Source organism: Lampris incognitus, chromosome 6, assembly GCF_029633865.1.
Source record: "Lampris incognitus isolate fLamInc1 chromosome 6, fLamInc1.hap2, whole genome shotgun sequence".
Classification (NCBI taxonomy): Eukaryota; Metazoa; Chordata; class Actinopteri; order Lampriformes; family Lampridae; genus Lampris; species Lampris incognitus.
The window spans coordinates 38,605,330-38,628,624 of record NC_079216.1 but is presented as its reverse complement, the minus strand read 5'-3'; the positions used below and the strand labels follow the sequence as shown (position 1 = coordinate 38,628,624).

The following is a 23,295-nucleotide window of genomic DNA, read 5'->3' as shown; positions in this document are numbered from 1 at the left end:
ATGATATATTGGGTCAATTTACAAGGACATAATAACCATCCCACAATAAGTGCTATTGATCCATGCTGAGAACATGAATAAAGGACAATAAAGAGCTTCGGTTGGGTCATTTAAAAAAAGGCTAGTGAAATGGGTATACTGGACAGGAGTTACTCTCCAACTGTTGTTCTGCCAGCTATACCTCCTTGGTTATTGCTAGAGCCTGAGATACATAGATTTAAGCCTCCTTGAATTGATAATAGATGAACATGAGGGGAATTGTAAGATCTTTAATTCATACATCAGAAGGGATTACTATGATTATTTATAGATTTAAACAGATGGATCTAAAGACCCCAAGACAGGTAGAACAGCAGCAGCAGCAGTAATCCCAAAGCTTCATGTTGTGTGTGGGAAGAAACTTAATGATGATATGTCTGTTTTTGTGTATGAAATTATAGCCATGGTTATGCCTTGCAATGGGAAGGGGGTGTCAGGCCAGAGAGAATGGTAATTGCATCAGATTTGTGTGCAGCATTAATGAGTTTAAAATTTTCCAACTCTTTAATCTGATAAAAATGGTGGGTCTACCCCAGTTTCTGTATGCCTTCCAACTTATTCCAATATTCATTAGTAAATCCTTTTTTTACACTCTTGATCAAATTATGTCCCAGGAAGCAGAGTAACAACACAGAGGGGACATTGCTGTGTTTTTTGTATGAAAAAAGATGCAGGGCATTCCCCGCGATCAGAATCCCTCTGCCCAGAGTCTCAGGGCTTATTACTGGTGATAGGAAGCCAGCAATGGTGTTCTGTCTCCTTTTAATGATCCATGTTGCACTTGTTAAGGGAAAGGATAACGCCTCTCAGGGATGCACAACACAGCTCTTCCCACCCTTTCTTAATTAATCATAATAATTAATTTAATTAATAATACGTAATTTATTAGTAACAATTTATTAATAATATTTAATTAATGTATTTTAATTAATAATAATTTATTATTTCACATTTAGGGTTTAACTCCCTGCATCACAAGAGAGATTACACACAGTGGTGTTAAGATTTAATGTCTGTTTTGAAGTGATCAAGTCAAGTTTCTCTGTTAAGACATTATTTACCTATTTGCGATGGTTACCACACCGTAACGACATATGTTATGGTGTGTTGTCTGTTAACTGGAATTAAAGCTTGAAAAAGTGAACCATTGGAGACAAAGAGGAGCTAAACGGCTGTTTTTCCTCTCTGAATGCTATGATTATACGGCCTAGAAAATGAAATGCATTAAGACAGCGTTATTAATTTGTTTAGGGAGGGATTTATCTGTTAAATCAAGTATGAGAACGTCACTATTGGTCTCCCATTTTTCAGAGAGATATGCTTAGTAGTCAGTTGCCCTGTGATGGACTGGCAGCCTGTCCAGGGTGTCTCCCCGCCTGCTGCCTAATGACTGCTGGAATAGGCTCCAGCACCCCTGCAGCCCTGAGAACAGGATAAGTGGTTTGGATAATGGATTTATTTATTTATTTTTCTTTTCCCTGTCCTGGTATGCATGTGTGTGAATGAGTCTCCTGGGTGGGGGGGGGGACAACTAAGAAATGGTGTGGGTGGAAGTGAGGTTTACAAGAATGGCTGGGAGGGGCTGGAATGCAGTTTGCAATAGATAACGAAGAGACAAAACACTTTTAACACTACTGTCAAATGTGTACATGTTATTCATTTCTTTGGAAAGCCAATAAAGAAATTTGGGGGGGAAATGCAACTCCAGGAGTATAGAGGGTTTATTTTTTTAAATACTACAATCATTATTCAGAATTCAACGAATGCATTTGTTAGTTTTGTGTGGGTCCCTGGCAATGTTGGAATTGATGGGAATGAGAAGTCGAATAAAGCAGCAAAAAGAGCTTTGAAGAGTGGGAGTACTCACATTAATGTAAATATTAATAAGTCAGAAGCTAAAGTGTTGATTAGCACATGCACATACGAGCTATCGGTATGTGCGTAGCCATCTAACAGGCTTTGTTATTGGTTTACCCTGTTGATGCTCGACCTTGAAAAAGAAAGAATGAAAATAAAAGTATAAAAAAAATATTGGTTTCCTGTGGCTCGTTGGTCTAGGGGTATGATTCTCGCTTCGGGTGTGAGGGGTCCCGGGTTCAAATCCCGGACGAGCCTCATGTGACACAATTCTGATATGCTGTCTGTAAGGTCAAGGAGGGCCTTGCTGCATAAAGGAGTTATATAATGTTTGCCTGTTTCCATAAATGCTTTCTTTGGTAATCAACACTGTGCTTCATTTGAAAAAATACTCAACACCACTGCTACAAGTTCTGTTCGTGAAGCGTCTTTCATTTGCAAAGCCTTGTCACCCTTGTCACTAGTGTGAGACGAGAATTCACACAACAATCTTCACATATATACAAAAGGATTGACTTGTACAGGTGATAAAATGCAATGGTACATAGGCTTTATCAGAGATGCTGAAAATAGATGTTAGCAGGTAACTTAGATACATGTCTGATGTAGATGGACATCACAGAGGGTACCAGTATACGTACAATTTACAGTACAGTATATACAAAATGGTTGGATTTATTTGACAGTGTTAAGTTTTCATTTGAATGACAGCCCACAGAAAGAAACTGTTTTTATATCTGGTTCTTTTGGGTTGCAGTGCTCCCTAGTGCCTGCCAGAGGGAAGGAGTTGGAACAGGTTGTGACCAGGAAGTGATGGGTCTGCAATGATGTTTCTTGTCCGTTTCCTGAGTCTGGGGGTGTGTAAGTCTTGAATGGAGGGTAGATTGGCACCAGTGATTTTCTCTGCAGACCTAGCTGTCCGTTATAGTCTGTCCCTGTCCTGTTTCATGGCCGAACCAAACCAGACAGTGATGGTATGCAGAGGAAAGAATGGATTATTGCAGTGTAGAAGTGAATCAACAGCTCCTGAGTCAGGTTGAATTCCTTGAGCTGGCAGAGAATGTACATCCTCTGCTGGGCCTTTTTGATGATTGTGTCTATGTTGGATGCCCACCTTAGGTCCTGGGAGATTGTGGACCCCAGAAATCTGTAGGTTTTCACAGTAGACACCATGCTGTTGAGTATGGTGGGGGTAGGGGGGGCGCAGTGTTGAAGGATTCCTCCTGAAGTAAAGTCCACTGTCATCTCCACTGTTTTGAGCATGTTCAGCTCCAGGTTGTTATGGTGGCACCAGAGGGCCAGCTGATCAACCTCCTGTCTATATGCAGACTTGTCACCATCCTGGATAAAGCCAATGATGGTTATGTCGTCCGCAAACTTCAGGAGTTTATCAGATGGGTCACCTGAAGAGCCGTTATTTGGGGCGCCAGTGCTGACTGTCTGGTTGCTGGATGTGATCTTCCCCGGCCTCACCAGCTGCCTCCTGTCTGACCAGAGGAGGTGCTAGTGCAGTGACCAGGACACATACTCACATCCCGTTTCCCACCCACAGACACAGCCAATTGTGTCTGCAGGGACGCCCAGCCAAGCTGGAGGTAACACGGGGATTCAAACCAGCGATCCCTGTGTTGGTAGGCAATGGAATAGACCGCTAGACTACCTGGACGTACGCCGCCGCCGCCGCCCCGCCCCCTGGACACTTAACTTTTTAAAATGTCATTCCTATCTACTTGTGTTCTACTTCTTTTTGTTGCACAATTTCAGAGTTTGCCAATAAACAGTTCACTTCTCATTGTACTTGTATGTAAAATACGTGATAAATGAATGTTTGAATCTTGAAATCTGAGCATTCTCCCCTGTCAATATTGGAGCAGAAAGAGCTGAGTGTGCTATTGAGCCAGAGCAGTACTTTGCAAATTTGCCATTCAAAGTCAAACTTGTAAGTAGAAACATTTTTAGCTAGCTGACTCAAATGAAAGTTTTCCGATGATATAATTCAAAATGTACATTAGCAATGACAACTAAACTGGTGACATAGCATGTGCGAAAGGGGATGGCTGGTTCAGTGGCTACTCATTCAGTTTGACTTTGTCAAGCGTACAATCTCAGGCCAAGTTGCACTCTGTACCTGCTAGAGCATCAACGTTTACCCAATTACAGCCAGAGTAATTTCGCATAGCCTGACCTCTGTCTTGTAGAGCTCACGGAGAGTCTGTGAAAATTCTCATCAAAAAACTGGGATGACCAGACCTCAGAATTTGTTGATTGCTTTGTCGTACACATGTACATAGTGCTCTCTTATTCAGTCATTTTGGGGCACAGGGATGTATGTTTATATGCACGTGTATGCTTGTCATTTTCATTAAGTTATTGTAAAAAGTTGTGTTGAAATGCTGGCCTTAAATGTTACATATTATTTTTGAAACACTTTATGAATATTCACGGACTTTACCTTTGTCTGAAACATTGAGACATGTAAAAAAAATGCTGTATATTTGTATAGGGGGTCGATGACGTACTATGTTCATTTCCACAACCTTCCTGTTTGATGAATATATTTTGTCTGTTTTATTATAAATGACTTTATCTTGTGTTTATATCTGTGTGATTAAGACTGTATGTTAAACAGTGGCTACTTTCATCTTCGCAACCTTCCTGTTCATTAATATATTTAGTTTGTTTTTTATAAATGTGACTTGATCTTATGTTATATCTGTGTAATTAAGACTGCATGTTAAACTGACCTTCATGCATGGCGAAAACCTGTCATGCTTTACTTGTGGAAATACTGAGACATCTCATCTCATCTCATCTTCAGCCGCTTTTCCGGGGTTGGGTCGCGGTGGAGACTGAGACATGTAAAAAATATTTTAAATGTTTGTATAGATTTTCTTTTAAAAGTAGACTTTTTCAGTTTTCATACCTGCTTCCTATCGGCGATTTAGAACTTGCTCTGTGTCAATGAAACTATGTGCATTAATAAACTTGACCTTTACTTGAAATATTACATGCTTTTGTCCTTTTGTTAAATTGATTTAACAACTTAATACTGCCAGCTATAGAAATAGGTTCTGTGTCATAAGAATGTATCTGATTATATTGGTTCAGTTAATTTAAGCAGTACATTAATAATCTTTGTGGAGGATATTACTGATAAGGAAACACACTTTGACAAAGAAGGGAATGACTGAAATATTAGTACACCTCTTATACGTCACTGAGAGCATTATTTTACAATGTTCACAGTAGCAGCATTTACGTCATCCAATTAATTTAAAAACTAAAAAAATATAAACTAAAAAAACATTTTTTCATTTACAGTTGCAATTCATTTTTAAACTCCAAGTATTTTCAATGCTTTCCACTTATATATCTCCCATTTGACAATGCCCCAATCGGGATTTGAACCCATGACTTTTGAGGAATTAAAAAGATTATAATTATATACAGATATTATATTTGTATCCTTCCTATTGGCTGTTTCTCTGTTACACCTTTTCGCAACTGGCCCAGGAGTGGCAGGCAAGAATTCTACCACTGAACCACCAATGCCTTGACATTTAATTATATTGGCCCCTGACATGTGACTTGGTCTAGGGGTATGATTCTCGCTTGGGTGCGAGAGGTCCTGGGTTCAAATCCCGGACGAGCCCAGCATGATGGAATGCCGATGTACTTCTTTATGGTCCTGCGGGGCCTTACTGCATACAGGAATTCATAATATTTGCCCGTTTCCAAACACGCTTTCTCCGGACGTCATCAACTCTGTGCTGCATGTGAAGAAATACCCAACATCACTGCTACTGTGTTAATGCTGAAATGCAGCATTTCAGCATTAACACAAGCCAAGCAGCACATGTGAAACTACCACAGGACAAGTCTGTTATTTTTGTTCGGGAGGTTGTGAGACAAGCAAATGTACACGCTTGCTTGTCTCTTCATAAACACTACATGAAGGATTATTACAATGTTAAAATTTCATTTAGCAGATGCATTTATCCAAAGCAATGCACATCTGAGGGTTAATACAACAAAAGCAAGGGTCTAGTCAGAAGGTGACAACGCAAGTAAGGGCCAAAAAACTAGGTTCAGGTCCAACAGGACATAGTTTTCAACAGGCAGTGCACAAAGGCAATGCATGGAAGCAAAGTTTTTTCTTATATTAATACCATGAGGTGTGGCGGTGATCAAGAAAGAGTTTGGTCTTTAGCTTCTCCTTAAAGATGGTGAGGGACTCAGCAGATTGAATGGAGTTTGGTAACTCGTTCCATCACCAGGGAAGTACAGAAGAGAAGAGTCTGACTAATGCCTTAGGGCCTCATCATGGCAGAAGTGCCGGGCGCCTTTCATTGGCAGAGTGGAGTGAGCAGGACTGAGTGTAGACCTGAATGAGGGAGCTCAGGATTCTTCATTCACAAAGCCTTGTGAGGAGTTGGATTCAAACCCACACCTTCAAAGGACATTGCGACCTGGACACCAGTGCCTTGGACCGCTCGGCCATCCTGACGCACAACAAACAGAAAATTTGATGACATCCATCTGGGAAGGACACTGAATGCTCAAACACTTCTTCATTTGCGTACAAACGGCCTCCAGCTGTGGCTGATGCCCTGGACAAGAAATTGAGAGAATGTGAGCAAGGTGGGCTTCCTATAAGTAGTCTTGACGTCGGTTGCGTGGGTAGCACTGGTGCTAACCTGAACTCTGCCTTGAAAGTGTAGAAGGTCAAGAGCAATATATGGAATGTTGTTGACCTGGGTTGACTATTGCAAAGGTGGCACAGTTGTGCAGGGGTTAGCATGGTCGCCTCACAGCAAGAAGGTTCTGGGTTTTAGCCTCGGGGTTGTCCAACCTTGGGGGTCATCATGGGTCGTCCTCTGCTTGGAGTTTGCATGTTCTCTCCATGTCTGCTTGGGCTTCCTCTGGATGTTCAGGTTTCCTCCCACAGGTCAAAGACATGTAGGTCAGGTGGACTGCCCATACTAAAATTTTCCCTAGGTGTGAATATGTGTGTTGGCCTTGTAATGGCCTGGCGGCCTGTCCAGAGTGTCTCCCCACCTCCTGCCCAATGACTGCTGGGATAGGCTCCAGAATCCCCGCAACCCTGAGAGCAGGATAATCGGTTTGGATAATGGATGGATGAATGGATGATTATAGCAAATGTATGTATATCTGGGAACTGCAGAATCACATCAATTCCATCCTGCAAGGCTGAGATGCATATTCAATAATTTTGAATGTGAGATAACTGATGTTTGTTAGCCATCACATTAGCCTGAGCTTTCTCCCTAGGCAATGAAGGACGGGAAAGAGCTGAGTTTGCTGCTCAGCTAGAGCAGTATTTTGCAAATTTCCCATTGAAAATCAGACTTGTAAATAAAAAGTTACCTTTTTAGCTACCTTAATCAAATGAAAGACTTCTAATGTTATCCTTCAAAATGTATATTAACTAAGACAACTAAAATGGTGTGGTAGCCTGTGTGAAAGGGGATTGCTGTTTCAGTGACTACTCATTTACTGCAAATTACTCATAACAATCACCAGGCCACCAAGGGTGGCACGGTGGTGCAATGGTTAGCGCGGTCGCCTCACAGCAAGTGGGTCCTGGGTTTGAGCCCCGGGATAGTCCATCCTTGGGTGTCGTCCCCGATTGTCCTCTGTGTGGAGTTTACATGTTCTCCCCATGTCTGCGTGGGTTTCTTCCAGGTGCTCCAGTTTCCTCCCACAGTCCAAAGACATGTAGGTCAGGTGAATCGGCATTACTAAATTGTCCCTAGGTATGAATGTGTGTGTGTTGGCCTTGTGTGATGGCCTGGCGGCCTGTCCAGGGTGTCTCCCCGCCTGCCGCCCAATGACTGCTGGGCAGTGGCGCCCCCAAGGGGTGGCCAGGGGTGGCCACGGCCACCCTGATACTATCCCTGCCCCCCTCCAGCCATGAGTCGCATATGCAGAATGTGTTTCTGATTATGCATAATATGCTTCTATCTGATATTTTACATTAGGTGCTGTTCATTTAAATCAATAATGCATATTTTTCTTAATAATTCATGTCAAAGAAAATAACAAATGCATAGCCAGGCAGCCAGCCGCTTTTGATCATACGTCACTGCGTCACACTCCCTCCCTCGTGCACAGTCTGCCTCTGACAGTAGCTGAGTAGCCTCTGTTTCTAGCTTCTTTTTTTTCATTTTTGGACATAGCCTATAATACGTTTGTTTACAAAAAGACAGCAATGGGTGAATAAAGCTGTATTGAAAAGAATGTAACCTAATAAAGTAGGGATATGAATAGGTTGTGAGTAGGCTATAGTAAAATGTATGTTGTCTATGATAATGCTTTTTTTGTTTTGTTTTTCATTTTTGGACATAGCCTATAACATATTTGTTCACAAAAGACACAGCAACGGGTGAATACAGCTGTATTGAAATTAATGTAGCCTAATAAAGCAGGGATATGAATGGGTTGTGAGTAGGCTATAATAAAATGTATATTGTTGACCATGATTATGCTTTTTTGTTTTGTTTTTCATTTTTGGACATATACAATATAACGATGAATCGTCTAACATGTTACAAGATATACAGATACATAACACATTAAAACAGAATTGTTGTGGAACTCAAAATGTTAACTATACCGGTATTAGTCTATGAACATCAGATATTTAGTAACAGTAAAGGTAAAAAAAGAAAAAGAAACCAATGTATTTCAGTATGCGATTCATTAACTCTCATATTGACAGTTTTCAACTAGCATATACAGTATACTACAACAGCATAATAGAATTTCTGAAATTTAGTCATAGCTTTTGGTTTTGGTGTGCCACCCAAAGGATTTTCAGTGGCCCCATTTGGCCACCCCTATGAAACATTTCTGGGGGCGCCACTGCTGCTGGGATAGGCGCCGGCATCCTGGTGACCCTGAGACCAGGATAAGCGGTTCGGATAATGGGTAGAATGGATGGATACTCATAGCAAATTCACAGGACACCACCCAATCCCAGCTTGACAACATGGGTTGTAACTACAGTTCAGCCTTCAGTACCATAGTGCCCCCTAGAATGGTCAGTAAGCTCAGGGAACTTGGCCTGAACGCATCCCTGTGCAACTGCGTCCTTGACTTTCTAACTGGCAGACCTCATTTGGTTAGGGTGGGTAGATACACCTCCACCTCTCTCACCCTCAACATAAGACCCCCCCCCGCCGCCGCCTGATCTCCAGTAACAATAAGACAACCTACCTGGAAGAACTACATGATCTGTCAGACTGAAAGCCTCTCCCTGAACGTCAGTAAAACCAAGTAGCTTGCTGTGGACTTCAGAAAGATACAGCTGAAGACCTAAATCCGTCTCTCAATCAATTGGACCCCAGTAGAAAGGGGGTGAGCAGCTTCAGGTATCTCAGTGTTCACATCACTGAGGATCTAACATGGATAATGCACACGGACACTGTAATGAATGAAAGATGTTATTATTTTGAAGGTCCTGTCACTTGTTTAACTTGACCTACTCACGGGTGTACGTGCAGTGCGTGTGACGTATACAGGAAGTTAGACGCTCATGTTATGAAGGTTGTATGTTGAACGAACGCAAGTAAAAGCTACACAGTTAAGAACCTACGAAGTCGGCTCATTCTTGAATTATTCTTATGTCAGTAAGACAAGGCGTCTACGGACATTACATGGTGTCAGAATAGTCTGTGTATCTGAACACGAGCGGTCATACCGAAGTTTAATCCGCCGAGTGAATTCAAGTTTGACTGCCCCGTTGAATGGCCGGAGTGGAAACAACGGTTTTCGCGCTTCAGGCTAGCGACAAAGCTGGATAAAGACGACGGGGAGATTCAAGTGAGTTCGCTGATTTATATGCAATGGGAAGCGAGGCTGAAAAGATATTCAACTCGTTTGACTTGGTGGCGGAGGGTGATAAAGTGGACTATGATATCGTACTGAAAAAGTTCGACGACTACTTTATTCCCCGCCGTAACATCATACATGAGAGGGCGTTGATTCTATCAACGTAGCCAGCAGCCAGGAGAAACAGCGGAGATGTACATCCGGGCATTGTATGAGGTGTCTGAACACTGTGAGTTTGGGGACAAGAGGGATGAACATATCAGAGATCGTCTGGTAGTGGGCATAAAAGACAAAGTGCTCTCCCGTCAGTTCCAGCTCACAGCGGACCTTACTCTGGTGAAAGTCATTGAACAAGTGCGCCAGGCGGAGGCAATAACAAAGCAGCTCAGCCTCCAAGCTAACCAACCAGAGGCCCAGCTGGCTAACGTCAATTTTGTCCGACGGCGGGACGGACACCAAAAGAAAAAGGGCGGACAGCGTCATGGTGGCAGCAGTCCTGCAACCAACAAAGTAGATGAATGCGGGAGGTGCGGCAAGACGCAGCACACCGATGAGCGGAAGTGTCCTGCAATGAACAGTAAGTGCAACAAGTGTCATAAAAAGGGACATTGGGAGCGTGTATGTCACTCTAAAGCGGTGAGAGAAGTCACTGAAGAGGTTAAACAGCTGTACTTTCTGGGAGAAGTTGGCAAAGAGAGCAGTCAGGAAGATTGGACTGTTAGTTTAACAATAAGTGATGTACCAATAACCTTTAAAATTGACACAGGGGCTGACGCTACTGTTATCAACCAAGGGACATTTAAAAAGCTGAAGCCAAACATAAAACTGGGACCTCCTGACACATGCTTCATAAGCCCAGGTGGAAACATCAGCTGCATAGGACAGTTTCAAGCCACAACCAACTACAAGGAGAAACAATACTCCTTTCCAGTGTATGTGATCAAGGGGAGAGGCAGCTGTCTGCTGAGTCATCCAGAGGCAGTGGAGATGGGTCTAGTGAAGCGGATGGATGAGGTCAGTGGAGTTTTCGGTTCAAGTGGACTGCTGAAAACAGACCCAGTGAAAATAGCTCTGGTGGAGGGTGCCCAGCCATATGCGGTGCATACAGCCAGACGGATACCTCTGCCACTTGTACCACTGGTTAAGAAAGAACTGCAGCGCATGGAAAATGAGGGCATTATTGAAAAAGTGACTCAGCCCACAGAATGGTGCGCCGCTATGGTGCCAGTGCTGAAACCGAACAAGAAAGAGGTTCGCTGCTGCGCTGACCTCAGGAGGCTGAATCGAGCAGTGAAACGTGAGAAATACGTGCTGCCCACTATGGGGGAAATAATGCCAAGGCTCGCAGGGTCAAAGTTCTTCACAACGTTGGATGCAGCAAGTGGGTTTTACCAGATCCCCTTGCATGAAGACAGCAGGGGGCTCACCACTTTCATCCCCCCATTTGGGAGGTATGCTTTCTGCCGCCTTCCATTTGGTATAACGAGTGCTCCAGAGATTTTCCAGAGAAAGATGGCGGAAACTCTGACCGGGCTAGAGGGCACAGAGGTGTACATGGATGACATCCTTATACATGGAGAGACTGAGGAAATCCATGACCGGCGCCTAGCAGAGGCACTGGGGGTCATTGAAACAGCAGGTCTCAAACTGAACCAAGCGAAATGCAAGTTCAAACAGAAACAAGTCTGCTTCCTTGGTCACGTCATCGACGAGGCAGGCATCAGACCTGACCCGGACAAAGTGGCCGGAATAGAGAACTTTCCTCAGCCCCAGAACGTGACGGAACTCAAGAGGTTCCTCGGGATGGTGAACTATTTGGCAAAATACGTCCCAGAGCTGTCCACTGTAGGTCAGCCGCTTTATAGACTGCTTAAAGCAACGACAGAGTGGCTGTGGGGACCTGCACAGAACACAGCATTCCAAGACCTTAAAGCAGCACTCGCCACCGCCCCGGTACTCACCTTTTATGACGTCACTAAGGCTACGGTGGTGTCAGCAGATGCCAGTAGCTACGGGCTGGGGGGCGTTCTGCTCCAGCAGCACGGGGAACACTGGAAGCCCGTGGCCTACTGCTCCCGACGGCTGAGTGACGCAGAGACAAGGTACGCACAGATCGAGAAAGAGTGCTTAGCCAGCGTCTGGGCATGTGAAAGGTTCGAGAAGTACTTGTTTGGGCTTGACAATTTCAGACTTGTCACCGATCATAAACCACTAGTGGCTGTCATGAACAGCAAAGAGTTGGATAATGTGCCCATTAGGTGCCAGAGACTTTTAATGAGGCTGATGCGTTTCAATGCAGTGGCTGAATACGCACCAGGCAAAACATTAGCTGTGGCTGATGCACTCTCCAGAGGCCCAGAGCAGTGCTACGGAGATGGTGCTTCTCATGATGATGTTGCGGCGCACATCGATGCCATCGTGTGCCAGGTGCCTGCCACACCTCAAAGGATGCAGGAGATAAAACAGAGCATGGATGGGGATCTGCAGCTCCAGACAGTGTTGGGCTTCATCAGACACGGCTGGCCTGAGTATGTTGATAAAGTGCCGGAGACAGTCAGACACATTTATCAGGTGAGAGGGGAGTTATCTGAGGTAGATGGTTTAGTCATCAGAGGCAGTCGTATCGTCATTCCCACAGAGATGAGGGAGGTGATCTTAGAGAGAATACACGATGGGCACCAGGGGATAGTTAAGTGCAGAGAGAGAGCTAGCCAATCAGTGTGGTGGCCCAAAATGATGGAGCACATTACAACAAGGATACAGCAATGTCAATTCTGCAGAGAACACAAGAACACACAGAGAAAAGAGCCTTTAATGTCAAGTGAGCTCCCATCCAGACCATGGCAGAAAGTTGGCATAGACCTGTGTGAGTACAAAAAGCAAAACTACTTGATAGTGTCTGACTATTATTCCAGGTTTTTGGAGATCCTAAATCTACCAACAACTACTAGCAGTCAGGTTGTAGCTAGGCTGAAGGCTACATTTGCACGTTTTGGTATCCCTGAAATTGTAGTTAGCGATAATGGGCCACAGCTAGTTTCAGAAGAGATGAGGAGGTTCAGTGAGGATTATGATTTCATCCGTGTGACTTCAAGCCCACACTACCCCCAGAGTAATGGACAGGCAGAGGGCTGTTCAGATAGCCAAAAGCATATTAAGATAGGAAGACCCTCTCCTCGCCCTGTTGACATACAGAGCTACACCCTCTTCTTCCACTGGAGCCAGTCCAGCGGAATTGCTCATGGGTAGGAGAATCAGAACCACCTTACCCACATTGCAGCATAACCTGAAACCGCCCTGGCCTAAAGAGGAACTGATCAAAACCGCTGACGCTGCAGCCAAATCGAGGCAGGCTTTCTACTACAACCGCAGGAACGGCGTGCGGACACTGCGCCCACTGAACTCAGGTGACGCAATACTCACCAAACTTGATGGACAGAAAACATGGGCAATGCCAGCAGTTGTTCACAGTCAGAGCTCCACTCCCAGATCCTGCATAGTGGAGACAGCTCAAGGTGAACATTTCAGAAGGAACAGGCGCCACCTGTTGGCCACACCCAAAACACTCACCTTTGTCAGCAGGGATCCTGACCATGTCACTCCAGGGGAGAGTGGAAACACGGATGAGTCCCGAGCAGCAGAAATGCCAATTTCCACACCATATGTTACTCGCTCTGGCAGGGTGAGCAAGCCAGCAATCCGGCTGGATTTGTGAGGCGTATGGACTTGTGTACTGTGGGAGATTTTTTTTAATTTTATTTTTGTGAAAATGGGGGTGATATACAGGTTGGAATTAAAATATAAATATTTCAGTTGAGTTATGGACTCTTTAAAGCTTACACCCCAGGCCTGTCAGTAAAATGTTGGACACTGTAAATCAAAGATGTTTGATGTCTTTGCTCTTTCTGTTTTACAGTTGCTGAAAGAAAGAAAATGGTATTATTTTATTTGTCAAATAAAGCTATGGTTAAAGTCAGGAGTTGCTAAACTGGAGTTAAAATTGTTGGCAGTAAATGTTCAGAGAAATGTTTAGAAAATCATCTTAGAGGGGGAGATGTAATGAATGAAAGATGTTATTATTTTGAAGGTCCTGTCACTTGTTTAACTTGACCTACTCACGGGTGTACGTGCAGTGCGTGTGACGTATACAGGAAGTTAGACGCTCATGTTATGAAGGTTGTATGTTGAACGAACGCTAGTAAAAGCTACACAGTTAAGAACCTACGAAGTCGGCTCATTCTTGAATTATTCTTATGTCAGTAAGATAAGGCGTCTAGGGACATTACAGACACTCTCGTGAAAAAGGCAAGCTTTCTTGATTAACCCACAAGTCAGGTTTGAGCCACATCCTTCCGAGTTCGGACCCTATGTCTAGCCAATCGGTACAAGTCCTTTTCTCCTTCCTTGGTGTCTAACCGGTCATACAACTCACCATACACCTTTTCCTTTGCCTTTGCCACCTCTCTCGTCGCTTTATGCTGCATTTCCTTGTACTCCTGTCTACTTTCTTAATCTCTCTGACTATCCCACTTCTTCTTTGCCAACCTCTCCCTCTGTATATTTTGCTGTACTTCCTCATTCCACCACCAAGTCTCTTTGTCTTCCTTCCTCTGTCCTGATGACACACCAAGCACCTTCCTAGATGTCTCCCTCACTATTTCTGCTGTGCCTGTCCAGCCATACTGCAACTCTTCACTACCACCCAGCGCCTGTCTTAACTCCTCCCTGAACTCCACACAACAGTCTTCCACACAACAGTCAAGGTATTCTGTGAATACCCAAGAAAGAATATTGAAAGAATGTTTGTACTCCTTATAATTTTTTTAATTATTTTTATTCACCGAAATAATAGTTTCTAGATCATCGTTATAAACTTGGATTAATATGTCTTGGCAATCACAATTTTTCTTCCGATGGTATCTGGGTGAATCAGCGGCTTCCCCGTGCCAGGACCTTTGGAAGCTGTAACCGAATGCCTGAGTCCAAGTCAATGTGGGCATGAATTTGATTTTGACAGTTGTCTTAGATTTTGTTGAGTTGTGGGCGGGACAATATACCGACATCTTCCGGGTATTCGCGAATTTGACAAGCGACCAGCGAAGGTATTCAGTCAGTGAGCAAGGGGGAAAAGAGACGAGAGAACGACAATGAAGGATTTAGTCCCAGCAAAATGGCGGGAATTAGTGAAGAAGAAGAAGAAGAAGACGACGACCGTGTGGCTGAATTAATAGAAACTCAATTTTCTAAATTGCCTTTTCAGGAAAAAACTAGACATAATCCAAAAAGGTCGACTATCGCCCGCCTTGGTGCAATGCAGCTCCTTCACGTCCCTGGGCGCACGCGCTTCCGATGACCTCACGGTCGCACCATCCCACTTCTGACACCAATGTAGCAAATTAAGGGGGCAGCCCGGAACCGCCACAGCCGGGACGCGAACCTGTGTCTCCCACTCCGCAAGCGACAACATTAACCAGTCGACTAAAGCAGTGGTTCTCAACCTTTTTGGGGTCCCGGACCCCCTGCGTATTTTTGATCTACCCTGAGGACCCCTCCACCTGATCTTGGGGGAGGGGGGTTGCAATTTGTAGAAACAGTAGAAACTGCATTTTAAATTGCATTATAGCATTTATTCACTCTTTGGGGCAAAAATAAGAGCTTTCAGTTGTAACTTAGATATAGTTAACAAAACAGAATTCTTATGCAGTAACTTTCAGATATATGTAACAAAACAGAATATGTATTCAGTAACTTTCAGATATATGTAACAACAGAATTTTTATGCAGTAACTTTTAACAATGCAAACGGGAGCGAGATCTCTTATTAAAATACAATAAAACACACTTATGAAACAGATGTAATTAGAGAAAAAAGTCCTGTTACCCTTTATAGTTTAGCTAGATAAAGGTCTCAGTCACATTTGAGTAAAATAATCCTATTTCTATAAATGTCATAGGATCTTTTTTTAAAGACATTTTATTTTCACGGACCCCTTGCAATTACACCACGGACCACAAGGGGTCCGCGGACCCCCGGTTGAGAAACACTGGACTAAAGGGTCCGACCGGTTAGCCACGGACCAACGTGTCTACTTACAGGTGTAACTTATGGGGGGGGTCAGGGGGGACATGTCCCCCTCAATATTTAGAAGAGGTGAATTTGTCCCCCCCAAAAAATATATCATGAATGATACTGTTAACTCCCTCGCCAAAAAAGGTAAAATAATAACACAGACACTTAAAATGTCATTCATACTTGTTTTCCAACGATTTCATACACGCCTATGCTTGGACCATACCATTTTAACCTTGCCACTGGGATTGCCGACCTCGTTGCTGTCTTGCAGTTGCTCATGACAACCAGGAGACCGGGGTATGAATGATCGCGTAAGCAAGTGTAAGTAACGTAGCTAGCCAGCTTGCTTGTCTAGCCCAATACACCACCCTTTCTTACCTTTGGGGTTTCTGAGTTAGATTTTCTTACGTATTTCCCAATGAATTATAGCCTTATCTAGTTTATAACTTGTGTTTGGGGTTAGCAATTCAGACCCCCTCACGAACTAGCTAGCTAGTTAGCTAGCGCTTGCTAACAGTAGCCCCTAGACGTTTATGTTAGCTTAAATGAACTTGAACTGATAATTTCGGGCACATGAGATAACATAATAGGTACATCTACAAACCAATGTGTGCCAAGGGTATTGTATTAGTTCAAATGCATCTACTACTTTCATTCACAGAGTCAACATGAGCAAGAGGAAATTAACAGAAGATATCCGGTGCTTTTTTTGGTGCAAAAAAGAGTAAGATGAGAGAATTACCTAGAAGAACCTAGCTAGTTCTACTAACAGCTAACGGTTACTAGTTTAAGTTTACAGATTATTTTTCCTGTTACGCTATTTTTCTGTGGTTGTCACACAAACTAAGATAACTTTAATTGTTCAAATTGTGAATGTTTGGATTTGTTCAAATGGTGAACTATTTAGATTTAGTTAGTCAGGAGTCAGGACCCCCTGACCCCCCCCCCATGTTCAAGTGAAACTTACTCCGATGGATGCACGTTACACTACGTTTGTGCAAATCCTGTCATTAATAGAGATACCAAAAATCACTATGATCCTGGTAAATCTGTTAGATTTACAGATGGAAGTTACCGACTTCTCTGTACTAAAATTGAAGTACATAATAAAATAACAGGAGCGAAGCGGACTTCGCTTGTGCCGTGATCCGACTCCAGAGAGAGAGAGAGTGCAGAATAAGACAATTCGGAAACAGTGATGCCCAATATATAAACACTGGCGCCCCCTAGCGGCATCGTAGGGAAGTGTCCAGAGCAGACAAACACAAAATACGTCACAAAATCTAAATCGAGACAAAATATTCTTGAGCACTTATCTTCTACACCCCTGTGTTGCTGCTGTGCACTCGGTATGCAGCAGCGCGTGAGACCTGTTAACATTCAAGTTGAAATCGAAAATCCCTAGCTATTAGCTGCTAAACTCTACAGGCAACCGGAAGTAGCTGGTGGTAGATAGCTAACGTTAGCTAAACTGGGTGTGTGTTACAGGCAACAATTAGAGAAATATAGCGCTATTTAGTGTACAGTCACAGACCGCTGCGTATAGCAAGGCTAGATGATTTTCATATTGGAACATAGGGATAGGAAAAATAACACTAGTAATTTTGGTATCCCGAACCTTAAGTTACTCGGTCCTTTGCTTGCATTCGCCTCTGGGAAAGGGATTGTAATTGCACGGGACTCTAAAAACACGGCATTTCGCCCGGATGGGCGTGGTTTGTGTTGGACGTAGCCGTGCACGATTAGGATCAGAAAATTCAAACCAAGATGGCGGCACCGCCGTGTTGCTGGAGTAATTAAATTGAGAGACAATTTATAGCATTTTACGCTGCTTAATTGGTGTTTTTGAATCCTAAACGGATAATTTACCTCAATAAATCATTAAAAAACAACAGGCATGTAGATTGATGGGTTAGGTTAAAAATTAAAAGATCAATTTTTTTAGCTTGGTGTAAGCTAACCACTTACCCATAGAGAATCAATGGGATTGCTAGCTAGTAGCATTAAGTTTTGAGTCCCCAATAACGCTCAAGTCTAAATAGGTGCAGTACTTCTATAAGACATAGTTGTATTTACGCTGGAATAAACCACACAAAGTGTCTTTGCAACACAATATTTCTCACAATAACACGAAGTCCAAGGTTTTGATGATTCCAGTAGGAAATTTAAGATGCATAGAAATGTTAGTGTTTGTATAAAACTAAAGAAAATTACAATAAAGTGAGTGGGAACACTGCAGTTAAAATGCGTGTGAGTGCTCGCAAAACATCAACAAGTCAGCAGTGTGGTACAGGGTGATAATTTCTGATTGATATACAAAAGCTTAAACTATTAGCCAGGAGTGGGAAAGATGCAGAGGCAGACGTGGGAAGCAATAAGACACACCAACACACAGTTGCATGTTACAAAATGGTTCAGAGTTTAATGGACAGTTTTCGTTTTTTGGACAGTTTCAACTTGGACTTTCGAACTGGCAGTGCCCTAAGATCATCGTTTTTCAACATAACAATGTCATCCGGTTTATTTAGCATCAGTCCATTCTCTCTTTTAAACAGTTGTTCAAGTGTTTGTCTCATATTGCTCAGAGCTACAGTCATTTTTTGTAAAGTCTCCAAATCATCACACAAATACGAGTCATCCGTTAACCGGCCATGACTGGATAATTCAAAACGTGGTAGTAGTTGAGATACCATTGTAACCGGTTATTTTCTTGCCCGGTGCGGGATTCGATACGGGGTGTACTGCACCACAAGACGACATCACTAACCGCTCAGCTAAAGGGTTAAACCCGTTAGCTAGGGACTAACGTGTCTTATTAGTATATTCGATATGGTGGTTGACACTGACGTTCATACTCCTGTAGGGGTTCGTGGAGTTCGGCCACAGCTCTCTGAATCGTGCAACACAAACCAAGCCCATCCGGGCGAAATGCCGTGTTTTTAGAGTCCCGTAATTGCACTTGGCTATTGGTGTCTAATGTCATCGTGTTTGGGGGCTGACGGTGGATGAGCGCTACCAGTGGCAACGTTGTTCATGTTGGCACTGATGTCAACATTGCTTGTTTTTAATGTGCTGCAGTTATGGCTTGGGATAGCGATGCCCATAGGTCTAAGGTCCCAGTATTTGGGAAACATGCTGGTGTGCTTGACAGACAAACATGTCGGTTATGTGGATTTCATAAACTTTTTTTGTTTTACATGACAGTGAGTTGCAAAACACTAGAATGAATGACGCACCATTATGCTATGTCATCCATTTAGGCTAAGCAGGTTGACGTGACAGCATCGTAAGGCATAGAAGGTGTAGCTTTTAAAGGCCGTGTACGTCCCTCGTCGACATTATGTGGCCGGCCCACTGAAAAAAGGTGTGAACATGTCGAACCCGTCATAGTCCCCAGCACTTTTCAAAACTCACTGGTGCTCATGGTAAATGTCCCCAGCACTTTTCAAAACAAACTATCCACACACAAGTGGGCCTGCGTACCGCACGTCTAAAGGCCAGACCTCCTCCGGGTCCCTTGTAGTTCAGCCAGGGTCCGAGGTGTACCCGGTTACCGTGTGTCGCCACGAGGAGGCGCTACATAGGGCTTGCAGTTGGAGAGGCTATGTACTGGCAGGGAGAGACTTGTGTGCTCAGCTCTCCTGTTTGCATTTCTGCAGCTAGCCAGCAGTTAAGGTTGAGAGTGAGACGTGACAGGCACAGAACACTACACCAACACACTAGACGCTTCACAACAACCCCACTTCTTACACAAGAATGTTAGGCACACTGTACTGCTGGGATTGCTTGCTTTTCAATCCCGACAAGGGGCCCTGGTCCAGCACAGGATTTAATAATTTAAGTTGTTTAACTAAAGCAGCTCTGAAACATCAGTCCACCCCCGGACACCTGCATGCCACTGTTTCTCTGAACACATTTGGAAACACCCATATTGACCTGCAGCTGATTGAGCAACAGCGGAGAGATTGTTGCACACAACCAGAAGGTGAGTATGCGCAGAAATATGTCACCAGATTAATTTTTCCAGTTTGTCGCACCAGAATATGATTTCAGTCAGACAGCGAAAAATGACCCCCCCCAAAACGTCCATTAATTGTGTAGTTGCACCGGTGCTACCTTTGAAAAAAATCACTCGCACTTTGGGGGAAAAAATGGCCGCAATATGTCTGGAGTCAGCCTTGAGCCTCATCCTCGCTGAAAAGTCAACTCTATCTTCAGTGAGGATCAAATAGTTTCAGAGCAAATGAATTCAATTTCATATAACATTCAGTCTCAAGTTTATTGGAATTCAGTTCCAAACTGATAAATTCAGTTTCAAATTTTGTTGTTCAGATTCAGTTTTTTAATGCAATTATTCAAGTTGAACAATTCAAATTCAAATATAAATGATTCAAATTGTTTCTAGTGACACACCCATAGGTGAGACAGAACACGGAGATTTTGAAATGGCTCATCCACACTACACTGTGGCGTTTTGGGGGAAGCAGGAACTACCGTTTAGAGGACATGACGAGAGCAGAAAACCGGCGAACAAGGGGAATTATTTGGAGTTTTTGGACTACTTAGCTGAATATGACAGTGAGCTGAGATGCCACCTGGCAACATCTAAGGTGTTTGCTGGTACGTCAACCAAAATCCAGAATGACCTAATCAGTGCCACTGCCTAGGTGTTATGGGATGCAATGAAAGATGAGGTGAGGAACACACCATTTGTAGCAGTCATGGTTGATGATGTAGTGAGCAGGTTTTGATGTGTAATGAGCACGCATGCGCGAGTGTTGAGACTTGAAGATATGCCTAGTAAAAGGTCAACATTAAAAAAAAGAAAAGGAAAATGAGATGTGAAATGTGTCTAGATATGAGATGTGAAATGTGTGTCTAGATATGAGATGTGAAATGTGTGTCTAGATGTGAGATGTGAAATTCATTTAACCAATTTACATATGCTCACGTTTACAGAGATGTTTAAGGTGCCAGCTGTTCCCGTCTTGTTGGTAAAATCAGCATTGGGCTTTATTAACATATGATTTAATTTTTCTGTAAAGATCCTGAAAGTATCAGTTTAAAAGGGAGAGATGTAGTGAGCAGGTTTTGATATGTAATGAGCACGCATGTGCGAGTGTTGAGACTTGACGATATGCCTAGTAAAAGGTCAACGTTATGCCTTGGTCTCCAGTCCATTCATTACTAATATAAGTACTATAAAGTACAAGAGAGATGAGACAACTGATGCGAGTAACTCAGCACAGATGTCACTTGGGTTACATTATGTCACTAACAGTGACGTGAAGGAGAGATTTTTCAGATTCGAGGATGCACTTCAAAAGTAGTTGCTCAGTGTTATGATGGAACTGTGATGATGGCTTCTGGTCTACATGGCCAGGGTAAAGGAAGCAATCCCACAAGCATTGTTTGTTCACTGCCATGCACACACACTGAATTTGGTCATGTCTCAAGGTGCTGCAAAGATCAGGGAATGCAAAATCTTTTTTTTTTTAATTTACCCATCTCAGTGGCCTGGCAGCATTTTTCACAAGATCACCTAAACACACAAAATTATTGGATGACATATGCCAGCATTGACTACCCAGAGTTGCCCCAACACGGTGGCCGTATTCATCTCGCTTGGTCAACACAGTGTACGAGAGGAGAGAAGAGCTACAAGAGGTGTTTGAGCACATTGTAGATCATCACAAGGACTTTGATGCTGACTTTGCTGTGCAGATGGGTATGTCAACCTTCGAGTTCCGTTTCCTTCTGGCTACCTTCAACTCCCATCTTTGCACACTCGGATATACTTTTTGACATTCTGCAGATTAAAGTGTTGGCCATGCAGTTTTGTCTAAAGAGGATTAGTGACTTTTGTGACACCTTTGAGAGGGAGATGGTGAGCTTCCATGCCATCTACGAGGAAACAGTTGGTTAGACTAGGGTACCCAGAAGGCGGCAGGCTGGAGCACAATATGACATGTGCACTCATTACCAACAACTACACAGTAGAATAATGGACAACCTGCACACACAGGTGAGGGACAGGTTCAAAGACCACGAGAGACTCTTGTTTATTGCCGTACTAGACCCACAGCAGAGCTTCTCCAACACAGCTATCTGCAGTCTGGAGGAAAGTTATGGGTGCCACTTTGCCATATCCCATCTGAAGATTGAGCTATAAGTAATGTACACTATGTCCAACTTCGAAGGACAGAGCCCTTCTGATCTCCTCCACTTTCTCCAGCAAAAGGGACTGACTGTAAGTATGCCCCAACTCCACTTTCTCACTTGCCTGGTCTTAACCACCCGTGTCCACAGCTTCCGGGCGTGAAGAGAACATTCTCAGCACTGAAAAGAATAAAAACGTACAAAAGAAACAGCACTGGACAGGCTCATCTGTCAGCCTTGGCTTTAATCTCAGTTGAAAAAGAACTTCTTGTGGAGTTGAAGTCAAAGGACAAATGGTACGACCCAGCAGTTTGTTAAAAAGGATCGCAGGATGGACTTCATTTTAAAGTGACCTTCATTTGGTGAGTACGCAGCTTTTTTCAATAATTGGCTGGTTTCTCTATTTTTATTGTCTTGAAATTATGCAACTTTTGCTGACGTCTGTTGTTCTAATGAGACATCTGTAAATTATTTGTTGTGTGTTTGTAGATGATTGACCAGAGGGGTATACTAGAAGCTGGATTATAAGGATTTACGGAATCACCTTTATGTATTGTGAAGCCAGTTAAGAGCAAAGAAACCTTTAATATGCTGCACTTCCATGTGACAGGGCTCTGGCTATTTTTTTTATTGCCACGTGGTCCTACTTTAGCCCAGGGTCACAGTTCGCCACTGGTAAAAGGTAACTGGACTTACAGCAGAAACCGTTTATCGATGTCAAAAAACTTAGCTCCAGTCAGCTATACATATATACAATAATTTATAGACTAGTTCTCTAGCAACTCACCTGTTTTTTTTACCTATATACCTTCCCAACAACAGCTATAGTTATGTAAACATTCCAGCTATAGTTGATTAGCTGACTTGAGGTGATTGACTGTCTGTTTATATTACCACGTGTCAGAACTTTCTCTTTGACCTCTCTACTTTCCCAATACAATAGCCTAAGTAATTAATTCGACTGTAAAATCCAAAACATTGTTGGTAAAATATATATACTATATGCCTAATGGTGTGTGTGTGTGCTTCATAACTAGTAACTAGCGTAACTACCTTACGCCACTGGCTGAAGTGCTAATTTTATTAGTGAAGCTTTACTATTTGTCTTGCCTGCTTGAATACTAAAACGTATTTAAGTTCTTGAGGTAAGAGAAGTTGTTTTTCTTTTGTCAAATACGGCTCTTTATCCCAATTAACTCTCGCATATTTGAGAAAATGATAAAAAAAAAAAACACTTGTTCCCTTTGTCATGTCTGGATGGTTCTTTGACCTTAGAGAAGCCTTACAACACAAATGAAACATGTTTAAAAGTA

General features: G+C 43.1%; 1 non-coding gene across 1 annotated transcript; it reads left to right on the top strand.

Moving 5' to 3' along the window:
- The first annotated feature begins 2,082 nt into the window (after positions 1 to 2,082).
- trnap-cgg (transfer RNA proline (anticodon CGG)) lies at positions 2,083 to 2,154 on the top strand. Its single transcript has one exon. It is a non-coding gene; the product is annotated as a tRNA-Pro (tRNA).
- Positions 2,155 to 23,295: the final 21,141 nt, after the last annotated feature.